At 37.8% G+C, this 22,377-nt stretch overlaps 1 protein-coding gene across 21 annotated transcripts in view; it reads left to right on the forward strand.

Annotated features, from left to right (window-relative positions):
* ARPP21 (cAMP regulated phosphoprotein 21) overlaps positions 1-22,377 on the forward strand; it is a 204,553-nt gene that overhangs the window by 76,917 nt on the left and 105,259 nt on the right. For 20 of the 21 annotated variants that reach the window (XM_019470231.1, XM_019470242.1, XM_019470235.1 and 17 more), the window contains one exon: positions 21,302-21,470. The gene's annotated coding sequence lies outside the window, so the exon portion shown is untranslated. Of the gene's footprint in view, positions 1-20,690; positions 20,916-21,301; positions 21,471-22,377 lie in introns of those variants that run through there. The other variant, XM_019470239.1, reaches the window with a different exon arrangement.

Consider the following 22,377-nt stretch of genomic DNA (forward strand, 5'->3'; position numbering starts at 1 on the left):
TGTGTTTTTCTCCTTAATTAGAGATTGTGCTATCTTAGAATCTTTTATAGAGGCACTATAGGAATATACAGTTGCCTCTGTTGTGCTAATATTGGCAGATAAAATAAAGTTATGGTGCCTTCACAAGTTAGCTCAGTCACAGTTATTTGTGTGTAGTCCTTCAATCTACAGCAAATATGAAGACACTCACTTTCTTGCCGCTGTTACTCTCTGCTGTCAGTGTTGGGTATTACTGCCTTTATTTAGTGATTCTTTTCCAGACAAATCATGTGATAACATGTTTCTGGTAGTTTTAGCCGGTGATAATGTTGAAGAATTTGAACAGGTACAAGATAAACAGAATTTGAAAAATAAAGTCACCATATGTTTAAAAAAAAAAAGTCACAACCGTGTTAAATTTTAAGTTTTGGTACCCGAGGCAAAACTTGAAAGACTTGATAGGTTTCTTTCAGCTGGTTTATTTTATATTCTAAGTCTAGAAATATGTGCTTATGTATAGCACGTATTCAGGGTTAGTCCTTGCCAGGATAGTTTTTCAAACAGTGTTTTTTTGTTCTGTTTTTTTTGTTGTTTGTTTTTTTTTTTTTAAACCTAATGATATGTACAAGTAAAAAGAATGTATCCACAAAATGCCAGTTTTAAGCGTTACACACAGCTTTCACTTAAGTAAGTAGATTTTTATTTTGCTGGTCAAAGTTTAATAGACAAAACATTTTGAGGGGGAAGCTTTTGAAGAAGTTACAAAGTAGACTTGACCTGTTATAGGTACGTGAATTCCCTTCTTGTGCCTTCACTTTGTGTAGAGTGTTTATAAAAGGTCATCCTCCTTTAATAAACGACAATTATTTATAATTCCCTATGCTAAGTTCCATTCAATATTTCAAAAATAGTAGTTCTCCTGAGACAGATGTGATTCTAAAATAGTTACTATTTACAATGAATCCTTTGCTTACCTATGTGTTTTATTGTTAGAATGTAAATATTTTTCTAAACAGCTTTTTAATGTGTATCATGAAAATGTATGATACTGTAATGATTATGTAGGTGTACATAAGAATTTAATCACCTTTTACATTTCTGTTTGGACTTTATAACTTCTATCTTGAGACTCTTGCTTTGTGTTAGAATCTGATATTTCTCACTTGACAGGGTTTTTCTGGAGGCTGGCATACAGAAGTGACTTAAAACCAGACTTTGTCTGGTTTGCTGGGCTCTGTGTGTGTGAGAGGTCCTGGCTTTACCTTAAAGTTTCCACTGACTTCTGTGGCATCACAGTTTCACTCTTGGATGTGGTCTGGACATCACTGAAGTTTGTGTACTGGGATAACCAGTTCTCCGTGTCATTGGCTTGTACACATAGGTGCCGCTTAAATCAGCGGCTTTTGGATAAAAATATAATTTTGCTTTCTTCTTATTAAAGCACTTACTAGTTCTCATATAACTGCTCTATGCCATTAGTTTTAGGCTCTTTTACAGTCTTTCTCAGTGCTGCTGTAGGTTCATTTTGAGGAGTAGTTTTGACTGCTGTGCAGCAAGCGCCCTCCTTTGTGCCAGAGTTTGCATCCCTGCTTATCCAAGGAGGTACCAGCCATGGATGAGTGGCTGGGACAAGTGTGTTAATTGCTTTTCCAATTCTGTTCACAACATAAAAGAAGGGTTTAGTTTAAAACAGAAGTTATCCTTTTTCTTTTCCAGCTGCCCTGGAGCATTGTGCCTCTCCTGGTCTCCAAGTTTTCTCTTACTACTGGAAATTTTACAGTTTTCTGCTTGCTGCAGCTAGCTCCAGCCTCCAGCCAGTCTTTCTCTTTTTGTTTTTAGTAACACCCTGTTTCTCTGACCTTGAGTTCCTTTGAATTTTCTGGTATTTCTGATATAATGAGGTTGCCCATTTCACACACCTCTGTGAACCAGGGAACACCCCTATGCCTGTTCTGTCTTCCGCGTCTGTGCAAGAGCAGCTTCCCTGTTATACAGAGTTCTTTGTTTGCTTCTCTAATAGTTTCTTATGTTGTCAAAAATGTGTAATGCATTTTAAATTTTGCAAAAAACAGATGGCTAGAGGCATAAAGTCCGAAGCCAGAGTTGGTAATAAAATAAGCCCGTGGCAGCAGTTAAACATTAATGTCTTTAGCATTAATTTGCTCTTTGAAAGGTAAGATTGGCTGATAAAACCTTTTATATCAGCCAGTAGAGCCAAAAGACAATGTTTTCCTACTATGGTGAAGTATAGATTGAGTTACAGACTGTTGTATTGGTTTTCTAATTGTCTGATGAGAACGTATATCCATTGTTTGAGCAATTAAAAGTACCCTTGCATTCAGTAAACTTACATGTAGAGTGAGTCAGAAGCATAAATTGTCTTCCATGTTGTGTCACAATTTAGTCTGCATGCGTGTTTCTTTAGGACTTCATGCTGCAAAAACCTTAGATCTGATCTGCTAAAACAGTTGTGAATGTTTTAGCGTTAAATTACGTGTGTGTGTCAGTAGTTACAGGACATCACTACCCGTTTGTCTCCAGTAGAATGATACTCAGCTGACGTTAGCTTCCACAGAACCATGTGAAAATAGATATGACTGCAGTCATTGTTCGGTGACTTGTTTTGCCTTGTTTTACTCATGCCCAGATTTCTTATATATACAGATGTGTGTATATATATATACACCCACACACAATGCTCAGCTGTACTTCACTGAAACTAAATTTTTGCATTCACTGTGATCATGAGCAGTAAAATAGAGCTAAGATAGGAAGGAATAAAAACTATTAGGTTAAATTTAACCAGATAAACCAATGGCATTTCTGGTTCTTAAGAATCACACGCACATGCCAGTTACTTGCGTGTGTAATATGGTGTTTGCAAAAAAAAAAAAAAAAGAGGGAGAGAAAGTATCAGTATTGTAATATCTCTTTTCATTAAAAAAGAAGGGCCCTGGTCAGGTTCTTTTTGTTCCTTTTTTTTCCTAAACATAGTCAGTCAAAGCCTCTGAACTACCACATAAATATTCGGTGATTTCACCAAACCGGGGCAGTAAGAAGTGTCCACAAACATGCATTTCAGGAGAGAAAGAGGTCTGTAAGTTTTATGGTCCATCCTTGAGATCAGACTTCCCCAAGAGACAGTCCGTATATGAAAAGTAAATTGACTCCTTTAGGAGATTCTGTAGGAACTGAAGGGACCAAAAAACCAAAAATGTAGTAGTTGTAAGGCTTTTTACCATCCCCAGTTCACATCTGGAACCAATAATCTATAATATAGGAGCAAACCCAGAAACAATGAAGGAAAGCTCCAACCTGAGATACTCTCCTGGGATGTAATTTTGAGTTTGGAACATACTCAGAGAAGTGCTTGGCAGAGAAACTAAAGACCATTGAAAGAAGTTTTATGTTGTGTCTCTTGAAACAGAAATAAATTTAATTACTTAAATTATCCCTTCAGACCTCAGGCTCTATATTACTATGTAATTCTTTCCTTTTTCTTCCCCCCCCCCCCCCCCTTTCACGGCCGCTCTTTCAAAAGAGATTATAAAAAATGAGGAAGTGGATGTAAAAGAAAATTATGCGGACACTTCTACTTTCAGAGAATTTGAAAAAGTCGTTTAAATGCTTTGTCATATTTTGGTTAGGTTATATCCACAGTTTTGTCAGGTTGCTTATGCAAACCGTTTAATGTTTGGACTAAAATGAGAAGAGCTTTGATTTCAGTAGAAGGTGGCAGAGTATTTTCAGTATAGAAGGAGGTAAGCTGATCTCGAGGCCCCTATATGGTGTATACATGGGTGGAATTACAGCCAGCAGCCACACAGGACTGTGGTTTGGGAGGGCTGGAACAATAGCTTTGCCAATCACAACTTCAGTTAAAATACTGCTAATTCTGCTGTGGCAAGGAGTCAGTGCAGTCTGATATTTGAATCAGTTGTTACAAGATATTGAATGTTCGCATATTGAGAAAATTACTTCCACTGAAATTGAAACAGGCTTCTCCTATTGCATCTGAACCCTTGGCAACCCAAATAAAATGACTATCGAGAAGTTAAACACTTGAGAGATCTTACTTACAGTACAGGAGGATAATAGTAAGGCATCTGATAACAAAGGGAAGGGAAGGTATATCCTCTAGAGGACGTCTTCTAGTAGTGTGTGCATTACCAGCGGTATGCAAGCCATCTTACAACGCTGCATGAATGATGATTGGACAGCCAAGTGTTTTGTCCTTCTCCAGGGAGTAGCCTATTAGTTGTTAAAATAGCAGTGGTGGTACCCACCAAAAATACGGGAACTGCCTCTCTTAATTATCCCCGCTCTGTCTGAGACTTCATGCTTCAGAAGATTTTGTATTGGGAAGCCCTTTGAGGAGGAGAAAAGTCTTAAAAATTGTTTTAAAAGACTGGTTCTAGCCTGCCTAATTGAATATCTGTAAGACTTATATTTTGCAGTTGTGCCTAGATCAAAGGCTTATTGAACTCTTCACTTTTCAGTCCCACACACTGAAAAAAGGGTCCTTTGAATTGAACAGACATAGGTGGGAGGCAGATGGAGAAATAGAGGCAGAGATCCACATTCATGCAGCCAAACAGAGCACGGGAGGCAGATGCATTTCTAGCATCAGGGGTTTTTTCATGAAGGTAAGTCACATTCTTCCTTATTAGTGAGTGAGAAAGCATTTCCCAATGAATGTATGTCTTCAAATTTGTACCTTTATTATGATATTGATGAACCTAAACTTAGTTAATTGATTTGTAGAAAGTTACAGGACTAAGAACACATTTGAAACTCTTGTTTTACTTTGTGTTTTCTTTCCTGGTTTGGTTTTTAATACTGCCCAGTATTCTCGCCAATAAACTTAGTTCTATGTATCATAAGACGACAGGAATATTTTTAGGCAGCCATGTAAATCGTAAACTAACGTGTCCCGTTTATGCATGTGCAATGTACTGAAATGTCAGATGCTTCATTTCTTAGGCTGACCCAAGTATGAAAATGACTATACACCAGAGCCTCCAGAACGATAATGTTCTTGTCAGGCTCTGATTGTAGCCAGAACGTGAGAGATGCAAGATTTTGGTAGAAGACAAAATAGCCAAAAATTGGGCAGTAGCTGGTGAGATGAATATAGATGTGACATAGACTGAATCAGAGCTATTGTGTGGACAGGAAATCTTCAGCTTTTCTCCTCCTGATAAGTTTGAAAACTTCTCATCGTGGCACCTCTGGTCTCACCAGCTTCAAGCAGCGTGGATCAGAATCACATGTGGTAGCATACTTACAAGTGTCGGGAAAGTGTTGGGCTTCTCCTTCGCTGTTGGTTGTAAAACCATCATCGAAAAGAAACAGGTGCCTCTCCTCTGCCATGGCTATCCTTTCTCTGATTTTATAAAACTGGTGACAAGCCACTTGCATTGCAAGAAGCTTGATTCTGTAAATGTTTGTGGAGAGGTAGGTAAATATTTTGGGACATGTTTGTTTTCTAAAAGTAGAAGTTTTATTGGTCAAAGCAAGTATGTTTGAGAGAGATGTTGGTTTTGGTAGACTAGTATGACTAGAACAGGTTTCACTTAGTTGGCACTCCAACAAGTCCTGCCTTGTTGTTTCATTCTGAGTCATCAAGCAACCAGTATGGATGCTGGAGGCTAGTTAGTCTGTCTCGGTATTTTTCTACTCTGTCAGTGCCTTGGTATTTTGATTTCGTGAGGTCTAAATGTTCCCCAGAATGAAGGTTTCAAAGAAAGGAGAAAGACCCTTTGTTGAACGTGACAGTTGAAATTTGGGCAGTTCTATCAGATGATATCTTTTAGGAGACCATTAATCTTTCGAATTCTAACCTTTGGTTGAATAACAAAAAATGTGATGTTAGGCATAAATTAACATGCCAGCAATTACATTTGGCAGCCTTTGCACCTGTCTCTGGCCACAGTCATATACAAACATAAAAAGCCTCAGACCTTTTAGTCTTAGATCTCCAGTTACGTTAGAGGCAGGCTAAAACTTGTCAGGATTTAAGATGGTAATGATGTGGATAAGGATTGGGTAAAGTCAGATGAGAGAAAAAAAAAGAAAAAGAGCAGCAAACTCCCTCTCTATTCCTTGTTTTTCAAAAACACTTCTGAAAGAAAATCAGGTCTTTCTTAGCCTTTTGTGGCTTTGAAATTTGAAGTTCCAGAAGGCAATAGTATGTTTGGATATTTTTGTAGGAGAAAACAGACAAAGCAAGACTCTTCCAGTGGCTAGAATCTTCTGCTCTTTAATAATTGCTGTGTGTGTAAATAGGTGGGAAACTCGGGGTTGTGGGGGGAACTGCAAAACTTATATATAAACACAAAACCCTTTGAGTGAGAGATGGTGGGGGTTTTGGGGGTTTTATTTGATGTGTGGGGGTTTCTGTTTGTTTTTTGGGTTTGTGTGTGTGTGTCTTTTTTTTTTTTTAAAGCATGATCTCCAAAGCTAGAATCGATAACGATTAGTATTTAGAATTGTTGTAGTAGCACTTAAAGGGTTGGTCGGGTCCCACTAATTTAACTATTATGCAGTCTCACAGACTTTTTCTATACTGAGAAGATGAAAAGGGGATGGGAAGGTAATAAACATGCAAACTGAATAAACAACATATAGCAGCAAATGTCATAAGAGTTACAAGATAATGTCTTTTCATATGGCTTAGGAGGCTAGGTTAGGCCATAGACCTAATCTCTCCCTCCAGGGGATAAGGAAAGAGCAATGTTCCCATTGCTTCCCTTTAGATTGGATTTGTCCATCTTCAGAACTCATTGGCACTCAGTATTTTTGGTATCATATTGTTGTAGACTGAAGAATTTCCCTTCAGCCAGAGAAGATCTTACTATGATCTGTTAATGGAAAAATTAAGGTCTTTAAGGTGACTGAGAGACATAGGTCTTTTCTTGGCTGGCTGCATCGTAAACTGGGAACGTGGTAAAGGCGATCTAACTGTGTTGGTGTTAATGCACACTGCATTTACCGTAGCACAGCAGTATATACAAGGGATGGTGGATTTGCCTGCATGGTGTTTTAGAAGTGTATTCAGTGTAAGTACTGGTTTTCCTAATACTCGGTGCTCTCAGCTCTTTTTAAATACCAAGTTCACCACAGACTTAAATAATTAGAACACATAGATATGACAATATTCTTCCTCCTTTTTTCTTTCCCTATTTCCCTGTATCTTTTCCTTTCTTTTCCTCCCTCATTTTTGAAACAAACAAGGAGATTAAGTACCAAAACTCCATTAGTACAACATTGCAGTTGAGAATGAAATTGTCAGGGTGGCTGCTTATGGTTCCCACAACAATCATAACTTGGCTAAATTGCATATATGTATTAAGACATAAACATAGAATATAGCAATACGGAATATTCCTTATAACACATTATGCATGATGTGGGAGCTATCACTTTGAAAATCTTGACTTCTGTGTTTTTAAAATCTCTTTTGAAATGTAACATTAATGTATCTTTTCCTTTTGCATGTAAATTTCTTTCTGTGCCCACTGGTGATAAAAATCAGGTCATGAATGCCATCTTGGTACCTCTGTGAACTCTGCATAGCAACCAGTCCTTCTCCTTCATTTAATGTTTTTGCAATGAAAACTGGTACAAGAAGAAATAAATAACAGCATGCAGTGAAATGAAAAGTGTAGAACAGTGAGCTTCCATTACGGCCACATTACATCTCAGTAAGTTCCAAATGATCTCTGATAAATGTTTTTAGAAAAACAGATTGAAATGTTACTTTCTTGGCTTACAGACTCACATAAAGGGATATTTAAATTACATTTCTGTTCTGCTGACTGGTAAGTGCCATACCATTTTGCAATCTAGCCAGCCTTTGGTTCTTGTACTGCCGTACAATTAACGGTTCCCATGCCAAGGCTATACCATGTAGATGTCAGGGGGTTACTAAAACCCCGAGCTGGGCAGACGTAAACTCACAGTGATTGCTGAAGCTAACATCACCAAGCTGCTATGGCAGCATAGCAAGCCTTGCTCTGTTTGCTAGTCCAGTGGTGGGACTCCTGTGCTGTTGTCATCTCCTTTTAGTCTGTTTCCAGTCTCATCCTTCCTTTATCCTCTTCGATTTGGTTCTGATTGAATATTTTAGCTGTCAGCCAAATAAAGACTTTCATATGTAACTTCCAGGGCCAGGAAGATTGACCTGAAACTGGTCATGCAAGGGTCTGATTATTTCTGCTCAGTTGAAGAAGATAGCTCCGTTTTCAGTGTCAGCATTACTGTTGTGCTTCAGGCTTTCTACCATCATCCTCTTCTTACAACTCAGATTGAAATCAAGAGGGGTTTGTATGGAGCAGCAAGATAGTTTGTAATCAACAGCAGGGTATTGCATTTACAATGATTTTGTTTAATTTGCTATAATTGGAGTTGAAGTGCAGAAATCCTGTTTAGTTGTATCTTATTATGATAAGAAGCTGGAGTTTCATAAGGGTCTGTGATATTTTGGTGTCCTACTTTCCTTAGAGGTTAATGAATGTTTAAGAGTCTGTATTGTCCTACATTTTGAGCAACTGCAGTTTAACGTTGATTAACAGAATGCTGATAGGACTTTTACAGTTTTAATAAGAGATTTGGTTTTGTCCCTAAACATACATACCACATTCTTATCTCATTTTGGCTGGTGGACTTGTTTCCTGTATTATCGTAGCTCCAAGCAGCTCCTGTCAAAATGTGGAGGATGCTGGATAAACACAGATTAAAAAATATTTCCGTCATCAAACAGGATGCAATCCATTTCATTTTGTAATTCTATCTAAAATGACAAATTAGACTTTAAAATCATGGTGTTACTCTGAAATATCTGAAAAGCAGCTACAGCTTTTCATGGTTTCACAGGTGTTATCTTTGCAGCTGCTGATAACCTTGCATTGCTGTTGGAAGATACACTGTGAGACAGTAGCTCTGACAGCCACAACTGCAAGACTCGTTGCTTATAGGTCAAGATGAGGTTGACTGTTAATAAAACCAAATATTTTTATGATCATATACTAGCAGGGAGGTCCTAACTTGTATGTGTGTTTTCCACGAGCTGGCTGTCTAACTCAACAGCTCTCCTCCAGAGAACCAAGATTCATAAGAGAGGTAGAAAGAAGTGAGAGATATTACTGTTCTTTGGGGTTTTGTCTATTTAGTTGTTCTCTGACACAAAAAGTATCCCTTAGCTATAACACTAACTGAGATCATAGGCTTGAGGTGGGTTCAGATCTCCATGCGTGCAGGAGTTTCTGAGGATCAGGGCTTTTCTGGCACAATTCTCAACTTGAAACGAACTTAGCTTTGCTGGTGGTGTTTAGTTAAGCCTTTAATATATTGGACTGCATGGTGCATTTACATGGGTTGCTGGTGGGCCTGTTCTTGGTCATTCCTAAATTACGGAAATTTCCTAAAGATAAGTTACTTGGGTATTTAGAGGGCAACCTATACTGTGCCCACAAGTTTTCTGATTCATGACAGCTATGGACCTACTTAAAAGTAAATTATGGTACTGAACTTACTGCTAGATACTTTATTTTTTGAGGTGTTTAACAGTTTTATTAACTGTCTTTTCTGTTGCACTTTTAGGAGAAGAAAATGAAACTTGTCAGATTATTCTGTATATATTGTACATGCATATAAAAGCCAATGCTTATCTGTAAGAGCTGTGAAAAACCACCTATGCAACACAGTAACCTAGGCAATAGCAACAGGAAAAAACTTCAGCCCAGTTAATCCTGTACAGCAAAAAGAAATCCAGCTGACATTCTGGAAGTCTGAATTTTAAGGAGAAGATGGAGAACATTGCTCAGATATACAACTATTTTAATTGAAGTATTTTGGAAAATAAGTAAACTCTCTGTGGCAGCTGAAGCTAATTTCAAACATACTTCGTTATAAAATTATTTTTTCAAGTCCTCCCTTAAGTTTGTTTTAAGATATTACCATAACTTTTATACTGTCAGGTGATTACTCATTTAGTCACAAAGAGAAATTTCTTATGGTAAGAAAAGTTTTGGTATTTTAGACTGGTATTTTTTCATTTCTATAATGGGGTGAGAGATTTCACTCAAACATATGGATCTGTTTTAAAGTCATGCGTTATTGAAAGTCCAGTGATTTTCCAGCAGAGTTGCTAGTGTGTGATGATTTACACTTGCTCCTGTTGGTATCTGCTAAAACTTAGAATATCTGTAAGCTTGCTTATAGTCAGCACCTATATATAACAGGTTCCTGGGTGTTTTAACCACATTTTGGAATGGAACGTATTTACTAGGGATTTTGTGTTGGTTTGTTTTTGGTTTGGTTTTGGTTTAATGAATACTTATAAACCAAATTTCGTAATTGTTTGATTTTGAGATATTGTAGCACTTACAATACCGTTTGTGGAATAGTTCCTTTGCTTCATTCTTCTGTATGAAACTGCGATTCTCTCTTCTTTCCCTCCTCTCAGTGTTTCAAATTGTACAGTAGATACAGGTTTTTAATCAATATTCAATCAGAAGATTTGTTTTGCTATACAGTGTGTCATAAATTAAGCAAAACATACAGTAAGCTAGTTTTACTTCTTTTATTGTCTTTTGCAGAATGTTCTCGGGCAGGTAATTTTTAATGTCAGAAGAAAAGACAAGGGCATAAATTCTTGCCATTGCACTTTGACTTGTTACAATAAAACATGTAAAGGTGAGGTCTTTTTTATTAGGAAGGGTGATTTGCAAGAAGGATCGCAGTTCCTCAGAACTGGACTTATAGTGACAGGAATGGTTATTGACTTGCCCTTTCTTGTAGTTGTGTCATGTTTCATCAGCCTTTGAAAATCTTGAGGGTATCAAAGTAAATCCTGAGACTCAAATAGCATAGCATTACATATTAAGAAGTATTGACCAAACAGATTTTGTTTCACACAAAATGATGGTTTTGGTTCTTGCAAGGGGAAGGTCAGCCTAGGCTCAAAATATAATTAAATAGGTGAAAAATACTTCATTCACAGGTGGACTTTTTTAAATGGGGGGGGGGGGGGGAGGAAAAAAAAAAAGCCACTGGATTACATGGTTGAATACCACTAAAATATTCATAACCAGCCAATATGAAATTTTAGTTAAAGAATTTAGTGCAACTGAAGTTCCAAAGTACTCATTAAATTCTGAAATCTTAGAGGTACCTTCCTGAATTTTTATGAAAGCCTTTTGTTTTTCCAAAGACTGTTAAATGAAGGTCCCATTTAATAGTCTCGTTTAAGGCCCAGGCTGGGACCCAAGACTGGAAATACATCTTTACTTTAAAGAATCTGTAGCATAGAGCTGTCTTTGATATATATCAATTTGTCATAGTTGGTTAAGTCCTACCATTCCCATTTTTCTTCTTTAAATTTCATAAAATACATTCTCCTCTACCATTTCAATGTTGGGCTTTATAATCATATTTTTGTTTACTCTGTGATACTGAGCAAAGCAATGAAAAAATGTGATGATATGGCCATTCTGCAGGGGAAATTGAATATATTACAGACGATGGAACTTTGGTCCTGCACTGCTCTCCTGTAATTTAAATCTCAGTATTTTTAAATTGTTGATGTAGTTAGTGATTTCTAGTGCCAAGTAAGACAGATTGTTTCACAGCAGGTAAACACAATTTTGGATCTTATAAAAGTTTTCTTAAAATCATATTTGAACTTGTGGAGACTTCAATCTGTATAACAAGATTTAAAGTACTCAAAAAACCCCTCACTTTTTTCTGATTGTTTTTTCAATGTCCTTTTTGATTAAATATATATATTTTTCTACTTTAAATTTAATAGGAGACATATTCCTTGGAGACATTGGCTTCAATATTTGATTTCTGCTGTGTATTCATTGCTCTTTTTTGTCAGTTTCTGTGTCGTGAAGCTTTCTGGCTAGGCGTATGTGGAGTGGCCAATTACATTTTTAACAAAACTGCTTAGCGTGCTCTCATACCTATGTCATAATTTCTTCCCTGAAAACTACAAACGGATATTGAAACACTTTTTTCCACCTTTTCTTTTGTTCATAATGTCACATGGAGCCTGGAATTACCCGCTGGAAAAGGCAAACATAATGCAGAAACCACAGGGTTTCTTGCAAGATATTTTCAGAAGCCAAAGCTGCAAGTCTATGAACTGGCACTGCTGGTTCTGTAAACCTAGTTTTCTGCCTTTTCTCTTTTGACTGTTGTAACTGCTTTTGAAGAGGATTTCTTCCTCTCACTGGCCATTAGGGTGACAGTATAAAATACCTGATTGGTATTTTATAGTTGTATTTTTTTGTTTTGTTTCTTCAGGAATTGATTGCAATGTCTAGTATATTGTACTGATGCTGCTCATGAGGAAATGTGATGTATATCAGTACATATCTTAAGATGGGTTTTAACATAGAGGGGGAATCTCTTAATATTTTTAGAGATGGCAAGGGAATTGACAAAAGATCTAAGCATTGATTTCTTTGTTATTTCTACATGTGGACATCAGCTGAGGATATTTGGCGCTTAAGTGCTTGGAGCATTGCACAGAAATGTGTAATGGTTTCATAGGCTTTTATAACATGCATTCAATCATGAGCCATTTTAACTTCTAATTTATATTTACAATTGGCATTTTTCTTTTTGCTTTTGAAACTATGGCAATACAGAGCATTGAATACAATCCATAGCATGCTTAAGGCTTCTTTTTCTAACGTGTGGTATTTACTACTTAACTGTATTGCCTGAGACCAGCCAAAATGGGACCAACAAAATGGGATTAATGTATTTACATAAAATACAACTATGCATGTATTAAAATGTAAAGAGCTATAAATTAAACACATAAAATGCACAATTTTTATAGAAATACCTATATATTTATATCTATTATATGTGCTTATAATTTCTCTATCTTATTAGGACAGTAAGATAACGTCTCTGCCTTAGTTTTCTTCAGAAGGACTTCAAACAATGAGAAGACACGGGGATGTGGATCTAACAAGAAAAAGTAGTCATTCTCAGGAGATTCAAAGTTAAAAACAAGGGGCATCTCCAGATTTGATTGGAAATTGCCAAAATCTTGTCTATACCTCTTGCAAGATTTTAGACAGAATAGTGGTGTCTAGAAAAATAAGCTTACTTGATGAGATTTTGTATACATAAACTGTTCTCTCTGCAAGTTGCCCTCCTAAGTCTATTAATATCCAAAAGAAGCCATTAACTAAGCATTTGTATTCCAATATATTTTCTGATAAACACAATCAAGAAGAAATTTTAGGAGTGTTCCTATGTTGATAAAGATAAATTAATAAAATAATATAATAAAATCATAAAAGAATCTTGTATTGGGAACTCACAAAGGGTCTAGCCTTTGTTGCCTTTGGCAACAGACTTGAGCTATAACTATGCAAAATGGTTGGAATAAGAGCTTGGAAAACCTACTTTGCATTAAAACAAGCTTGATACCAATTGTCTTTGAATATGGAGACTATAATTGCATAGTTTCCGAGCAGCAAAGTTAAATGAGGGGGAAATATCTCATGATGTGTGGGGTTTTTTTTTGTTTTTTTTTTTTTTTTAAACCTTGTATAGATTTATAGCGCTTTTTTTTTTTTCTGGAAACAAGAATTTTTCTTTAGCTGCAGCCTAGTTTTGTTTCAGAAAATGGTATTGGGACAAATAGGAATAGGTACTGCGCTTAATTGCGGTAATCAAAAGAGACTTTTGGAGGGAAATAATCTATTTTTTTTTTTTTATTTCAGTTCTTATGTGAAAGCTTTTTGCTGTTTTGCAGTCGGTGTTTGTCCGCAAAGGCAATTCTAGTGGTTAAGCGCAGGTCTGGTTCATCAGCATAGTGCTGCTTTACTGTTAGCAGTTACTTTCTTTCAGGGTTTGCCAATTAAGTTAGCGCTAGTGAAAATGCACCTAATTTGTCAAGAAATGGCAGGATGAAATATAGGGGCCATTATATAAATTGGGAAAGAAGAAAAAATCAGGAAAAGCATATGTGAGACTCAGTGATACTTGGTCCATTCCTGCGGCATTTTTGTTCTGATTATGCCTCCATCCGCTGGTGATGTTGGAAGAAGTGTAAAGCAATTGGTCATAAGTTATGGGCCATCCATGTCCCGAGTATTATGTATTTTAAAAAGAATAAAAATTTTGCTTTGGGAGAAGCTGTGTAGAATTTTTTGTGCAAAGACTACGTTAGTAGTGTACAAAATTGTTTCCTTTGTTTAGGGTTTGGTTTTTTGGTTTGGTGTCCCGTCCCCCCCCCCCCCCCCCCCCCCCCCCTCCGGCTTTGAGGGGCTCACAATTAGTTATTAGTGAATGAGGCGTGATGGCTTAGCTGGCCGCTCATTTATTACCTGCAGTCTGCTTAGACTGAATTCTTCAAAGGTATGTATGCTCAAAATGCAGACTCACGGTGCTCAGGTTATCTAGTAAAGTCCTTAAGCTTTAGGAGGAGCTGCGTGAAGAAATAGGTTAAGTTGAGCTTATAGTTCCTGTGTATAAAGCAAAATGGACTTAATCCGTGGTTACCTGAGAGGATAGAAATGTCAAAGAGAAGGCATCAAAGGAAGAAAGAGTAGGGATAGCTTGACTTAAAGAAACAAAAAATGTTTCAAGAACTCCTGCATTAAACTAAAATATATATATTGTTCAAATTAAAATGAATATAAGCTATATATTATTTCAGATTTCATTATGTATAACAGCATATCACAGCGTACTACAAATGGCTTGAATTTTCTCACCTAGACTGTGCTGGATACCTGTAGTCCCACCACTTCAGTCTATGACAGCTCCCAGACTGCAGTAGCTCTGATTGCCTTCAGCACTACTGAGACAGCTCTGTGGGGAACCCAGCCTCGTTTATGCTGTGTTGTTGATCAGTGTTTCACACTGAAATGATAGTATTCCTTCTGGGATATCCATGTGATACTCACTGTCTTTAAACTGGTTCTAGTGTTTGTGAAAACAGAGCTCCTCTAAGTGCGTTCACCACTGTGCATCAATGGGTGGAGGAACATCTGTCTGCACAAAGTGTGGTCCTGGTGGAGGAAGAGCGTGAGAGAGATGTAAGGAAATGTTGAAGCAGACTGTCAATTGATAAAAATTAGACTAGATGTAGATAGTAATGGAAATGGTGTATATCTGTTTAACTGGTGATTAAAAGGAATTGGCTTCTTTACATCATCTCGTTATTTGCTGTTAGGTTTACAAATATTTCCCACAGGAAGAGAGAACTACCAAGAAATCAGGAAAGCTATTTAAAATAAAGAACAACTATTGGCACAAGAAGAAATATATACAAAGTATTTGATGTATACAGTGGGGTAATGGAGAAGGTGGCCAGCCAAGGCAGTGACACCTTGAACGGGTTCTTGGACGTCCTTACAGTAAGATTAGTAGAGCATCCTCCCTATACCTCCTCTAATCTTAAAATAAAGCTGTTGGTCTCTAAAGAGGACTTTGTGATACAATTATCTTTGACAGCTGAGAAATAGACCTGATTATCTGTGAAGATGGGTTTCAGTCTCCCTTTCCCTTTGAACTGTGTATTTGCCTATGTTGGCTATTGTCGTCATTACAGAATTTGAGGAAAATTACTTTTGTGTATTGCAAGGAGACTTGTGTGCGTTGAAAGGATGGCTGGGAACCACTGTGTCTCTGTGTTTGGAGTCATGGGAGCTGTGCTGTTTTCCACCATCTAACAGTCAGACCAGTGAGTGTAATGAATTTGATTTTAGGGAAATTTGTCAGGTATATGTCTGGGAATGAGATACAAATTGGCGTGTTTGAAATGCGCAAGGCTGTGTTGAAGGCTTGGCTGAAGCAAATAACTCATTACAAGGGTGCTGATTTTGTACATCTGATTAGCTTGTTAAAAGTTTGGGTGTTACTCTGTTCCTAGTAAACTTGTGTGATTGACACTTACTAGCTAGATCACTCAAAGCCTCATGCCTTTTCATGCTGATCCTGGAAGACTTCAAATGGTCATTGTGACAGACAAAAGAGCATTTTTTTGAGCCTTTTCTTAAGTATTAAAACAAAACAGGCTCTCCCTTTAGGCGATCTATATTTTCCTGGGTAAAGCTTCTAGCTTTGCAGAACTACAACAAGCTAGAGGGAACATCATTGTTATTACTTGGCTGAAGATGATGACATTGACATGAGGTCTTCTGACGGGGGATTAAAGTGGAAAATATTGGTGGCAATCCGTTAGGAACAAGAGGATCCCTTTGAAAAAAGGAATCTGGTGTAAACCACAAAAAATTGCTTTGTTTCTGGGGTTTTTTTTTTTTTTGGTTGTTGGACTGTTCTCATCCCTGCTGTAATTTGTAAATATTGGATTTCACATGCAGGTTGGGAGGAAAGCCAGTGCTATTCCAAGATAGAGGCTTCAGCTGGGATGCTGCTCCTCATGTCATCTAGTTGTCTCTTTTAAAAGACAACTGGTTGTTGCATAGGATCTGAAATCCGATCCAATATATTTCAGTCCATCCCATTTTCATAAAATTTGACCACCGTTGCCACTGATTGTTGTTTGCTGGCGTGCTTAAGGTGGGTCAGTGGCCTCTGTGCTGTTGCTTGTACACAGATGCTTGTGTTTCTACAATTCCTGGGGAAAAAAAAAAATGTGCGTCTGTTAACTGACAGTCTCTGTTAAAGTGCCGACAGTAAATGAGTCTAAATAACCTTTTACCTGCAAAGGTCTGTGGCATGTAGGAGCAGAAAATGTAGGCAATCACTATATCTGTTTTTCTAGTGATGATGGAGAGAGGACAAAGTGAAGACAAGAGGAGGTGGGAAATAAGGCTTCAAACATTTCCTTTAAAAATATTTTTTTGCTGTTGTTTTTTAGGGTTTAGTCTTCAGTCATTTTAACAACCAGTGAACTTGTAGGATTCCACTTATTTCGCAGCCTTAATTTTTATTTTTAATTTTTTTTTCATAGTAAAGCATTTTGGTGTGAGAGCTGCCATGAATTATTATCCTGCTATGCTAATACGCAGCAGCAAACTTGGCTTCCAAGTGCATACGTGTATTTCTGTGGGAAATGTGGGAAAACGGTGAGAAGGAGCATATAATACCGCCTGTCTGAAGACGCAGGTCCTGAAGACTAGCACTGACAACTGAGTAGTAGTGTGTTCAAACTAAAACTAGGATTTATTTTACTTGCCTTTTTTGGGTTTGGTGGTGGGGTGGTTGTTGGTTGGGTTTTTTTGTGGTGGGGTGGTGTGTGTTTGTTTGTGGGTGGTGGTGTTTTGTGTTTGGGTTTTTTTTTTTTTTTAATAGGTTTTATATCCTGAAGATTTTCTTTGAAGCCACCACAGAGAGTTGAAGCATTTGTTTTCAGCGTGAAACCTGGGATTTTCATAGATTTGCTTGATGGTAGGAACTGGAATTTTTAAGTAAATGTCAAATAACAGGAAGCTTATGCTTTAAGCCACGAGAGTTTGGCAATATTGAGGGCTGTGTGTACTGATAATCTTAAGATAATGCTGTAGTCCGTTTCCAGTGGTTTCCAGGAATCTGATGAGTGAGTTAGCAATAATGAGTCAAAGCTATCTTTATACGTATGGATGAGGTATATATCACATAGTGGAAATTGACTGACATCTCTGCTTCTGGCTCATGGGCTCGGACTTGCGAGCCATTCATGCCAGTGGAGAATCACTATGGGATCAGAAGGATTCTGACGCGTAGGTACCACTGACATCAGCCAACTTTCAGCAACAGGAGCCGTTCAGGCTCAAATGATTTTTACCTCTGTGCTTAGCAGCTTTTTTTGGAGAAAAAACCCTTGGGTTTCACAGGGTTCAATCCTGCCTGCTGCTGCTGCCTGCTCTTGGTTAAGAGTATGCTGTTTGGCCTTAAAGGCTGCTCATCCTCTCTTCTGAGAGGACATGTTGATACTTACTGGGAGCATAAGGATCTCAAAATTCCTGCTTCAGTATGTGACACCTTTGAGACCATCAAAACATTCCCTGATACGTAATACAGAAAGGGCTTACTCTCCTGTGGTGGGCTCTTAGGGTTTTGTCAGATGTCTCTCTCTTTAATTTCAGTTGATGGTCAACTATCAGATATTCATTGAGGAGGACTTTCTAATGTCTTTGCTCATTGTTCTGTGCTTTTTTGACAGCTGCTCTTCTGAGTATATTTTTTTAAACTCTTGCGTTAAATTAAGTGTATTCCTTCCCACACACTTTTCTTAGAATCTGTGTGGTACGTGTTGTATGAACGTATGTGACCATACGTGCCTTCTTCCATCCCTTTCTCTTTGAGCTCTGGCAGTAGCTGCTCAAGCTCAGTAGTACTCTCAGCTTCTAAAGTGAAAATCCTGTTAATAAAGAAAGCAATCTAAGAAAAAACCAGCATTTCCATCCCATAATATATGCTGATCAGCTGGTGCTTATAAATGCTGTGCAAACAGATTACATTTCCATTAAAGTGGTGCTACAAATGGCTTGCTGGGCACCTGTATTTTCTGTTGCATTGCGGTGTGCAATACTCAAGTTGCTTTAAGGAATTAGAGGCTGAAATTTTGCCGCAAGCTCCTGTAGACCACTTCTAAGATCCCAACACCCCTATGAAATTTTGCTCACTTGCAAATAAAGAAGGTTGGTTTTGCCTAGCAACAAGCTTTGCGGTTTCTACCTGAGGATCAAAAACACAAGTGCATTTGTTCAGCCTTCTGCGTCACTTTGGTACTGAAGGTTTTGACAGTCAAATCATCGCTGACATTTCTGTTAATGTGCAAGAAAGAGAATAATCCAGTATGTTTTTCCATAGCAGTGCTGTCACTGCAGGACTGACAATAGTAAAAAGTGCATTCATCACTGAATAACCAGATATCCTGGAAACGCGTGAGAAAGATGTATTTTTTCAATCGAAATGTCTCACTCTTAATGGCTATTTTCTGACTGATTTCCTTTTTGCTATTTATACTCTCCCTGAAGTATTTTATAGAAACCTGAGTCCCATTGAAAACCCACCCAAACAACCAGAAATGTATTTTACGTATTGTAGTATGTAAATGATTAGTCATCACTTGTAAATTGCCTAATGGAGGAGGAGGAGGAGATTTATATTGAGGGAAGGTGAAGAGCTCGATTGTGACTGCTATATGTCTCAGTTCTTCCTGCCTTCCCCCCACCCCCCCCTACTCCCAGAAGATCATTATGAAGGATTTTAAAAAAAAATCATCCTAAGAAACATTGTCATTGCGGGTTTGAAAAATGGTAGCTGCACACTGTAAGCTTATTTTCCACTTGCTTATGTTTTCTTGGGGAAATTTATGGGGTTTTTTGTTGTTTTAATTTAAGATTCTATGGTCGTCTTGTAAATTGCCAATGAAAAATGATGTTGACACGAGAGATTTTAAGTGTAACAATATGGGGAACACAGTTTATGAAGAAATATGTCTTTCGTAAAGCATGATAAGAATTATGTTAAGCATCTGCGGCACAAGACCAGAAATGCTGTTTATTGGAGTCTTGGCAGATCTCTTCAGTGGCTGGATATGATACCCTTTGTTTGGTTGGTTTGTTGTCTAGTTTTTGTTTTGCTCTGTTTGTCTTATGAGTAGTTAATTCGCGAGACATGGTAACACTGAAGAATCCTGAAATAATTTTTGTGTGTCCTGATTTTAGTACAGATACCTATTTCTCAGTGGGTTTTGGAGGGTTTTGATTGCAACGGTCTGTCCCCTGGCTGGCTGTTTTCCAGGTGAAACTGTGATGTACTGTATTTCCTTGGGTTTTTTTGGTTTTTGTGGTTTTTTGTTGGTTTTGGTTGATTCCCGCCCCCCCCACCTTTCGGAAGTGTGAGGGAAAGGGTTAATGGAAAATGGTTATGAGGAAAGGTTTTTCAGTCAGTGGTTTATTCACTCTTTTCTCTCTGAGTATTGGCTTCATGAAATACATTTGCATGTGTTTGAGTGCTTAGGCATAATTTTCCATATTTTCCTCCACTCCCATTGCAATCCTTCAAGTATGTTTGTCAATGAGATAAAATTTCTGAAAATGTCCTGCAAGAAATACCACAAAGCGAGTGGGAAGACTTACTTTGTATTACTCTGTACAAATTATTAAGTGGTTTGAAGAAAACAAATATTTTTGTGTGTATTTAAATTGCCGTGCTGGCGGTGGTAGTTTATAGAACTGCCTGCTGGTCTCCTCTGTGCGCCTGAGCTCCCAGAGAGAGCACGATTTGATTTTTGTGAAAGGCTAAATTCCATTTCTGGCACATGAAATTCAGTTCTTTTAACGTGGTGAGTTCCAGTGCGCTGCCACATACTGTACAGCAATTGCAACCATGTGCAATTTAAAATGTGCCTCAGAAACAAGGAGTCTAATATTAGTGGGGTGATTTTCAGCTCTCTTTTTTTTCCTCCCCTCAAGTAGAATGATACGTGTTTCCTCTTATTTGCTGTTTTTGTGTATCTGCACTAATTGCTTCAACCATGATTCATGTGCGAGCCTTGAGAAGAGGTGCCTCTTGTATCAAGACAGTTTGGCACATGGCCATGGCTTGTAAATCAGTCCGACTCATCCCAAAATGCTCCTTTTCTGTCCGATCAGCTATTCAGCTGGCTAACACAATCCTGATGAACAGTATAAATCGCATTGCTGAGGCAACTCTTTTCTTCAGGTTTATTTTCCAAACCGTAACCTGAAGATCTCCTTTTTCCTCCTCACACAGTGCTTCCAAAGAAGGTTTTTCTGGTGGCGGCTGTTCGGGGAATAGGATTTCTTCCTTCTCCTCCTCCCATTCCTGATCACTTCAACTTTTGTTTGGCTTATTAAATTAACATCTCGATTCACTGCCCTGGCAAAGGAGATCACTTTCTAAAAGCACCCACCTAGCTTCTTTTTCAATAGTGTTTGACTATTGAAATTTTAGTTGGAGCAGAAGCCATTGTTAAAAAGCAGGCAAGTCCTTTTTCCTCATACCCTCATTGATTTCTGTTGAAGCAAACAGATGAGCTTATATATAAATATGTATATATGCTTTTTTTTAATGAAAAGTGCTGGAATTCACTAAAAAAGGTTAAAATTGAAGTGAGTAATCTTCAGTGCATAATGCAATTGTTAATTTTAGCTCCTTGCGTAGGAGCTGTTATGACTTGAACAGCCGGCTCTAGCCTTCATTAGAGAAGAAGCAGGCAGTTTTCAGACAGGTGGAGCTGGATCAAGCTGTGAAAGTGATTTTCTTGAAGCTGGTCATTAGTGTTTAGAAATCTGGTCCTATCTATTGCACCCCTAACTTGTACCATGATCATTACCGCTGTTATTATTTACTTTTCGTCTTTTTCCAGGTTGACTATGATCCGTCAAATTCTCTGAAGGACCAGCATGGAGATTGGCACTCTGAACTGTTAATGGGGACATGGGACTCACGTTGTCATTGATCATTTGTGTGGACTTAACCAGCGAAGAGCAAGAGAAGACGCTAGAAAGACAGTGGGAATTATAGCAGTTTTTCAGGTAAACGGCTGCTTTGGTGCAGCTGATAAACTATGAGTGTAATTGTTTTTGTGAACACTGTGTAAGCATGTAGATGAGCTGCGGGGGTAGTATGCCCATGAAGAACTTGTGCATGTGTGTGCATTTCTTGATGTAAATCCTTAAAAAATTAAGGGTTGTTTAACAGACCAGTTTCAGCTCTTGCCATTCATCGTGTTTTGAATTTTTAGCAAAGCGCTTCAAGTTTCAGTTGTAACTGCAGAATAGTCAATACCATGGGATTTCCTGGGGAGGGCGGTGGGAGGAAGGAGAACAATCCAAACCTTGAATTGGCTTACTGTGAGCTAATTTGTGAGCTTCATATTCCAGTCGGTTTATTTATGAGCTGTGTAGCTTCATTTCTTGTGAAATCCACAATCCTTCTCAAATAGGAAGATTATGTAGGAAAGGTTTTATTATTTTATTTGCTTATAGTGTTAAAACAAAAGCAAAAATTGGGAGAAGTAAGTTTTAAAAAAACTCAGTAGGTCTTATTTTTTCACTTAAAACATAGCTTAAAGAAATGAAGGTAAGTGATATCAGATCTGTTAAATGTAAATTACAAGCTGTAAAAAGAAATGTGGCAAAGTGTGGTTTTGCTTAATAGCCACTGTTTCATTGTTGAGAATTGGTAAGGTATTGCAAAAGACCCTTTCTGAAATAACTCCCTTTCTCAACTGCAGTTGTTTTTCCTGAAGATACTTCTTAAGCCAAATGGATGGGGAAAGAAAAGTTAAATTATTCATGAGTCTCATTTGACAATTGATCAGTGGGGGAGGCTTCAAGAGGGAGCTGGGGGGGGGAGAGAGAAAATAATAATAGGCTTTAACTTTGAAAAGCCTTTAAAGCTTCTGTACAACAACCCATTGTGAGCTGAGAGTAAATGCAA

The sequence above is a fragment of the Aptenodytes forsteri genome, unplaced genomic scaffold (assembly GCF_000699145.1).
Source record: "Aptenodytes forsteri isolate BGI_AS27 unplaced genomic scaffold, ASM69914v1 Scaffold398, whole genome shotgun sequence".
Lineage (NCBI taxonomy): Eukaryota > Metazoa > Chordata > Aves > Sphenisciformes > Spheniscidae > Aptenodytes > Aptenodytes forsteri.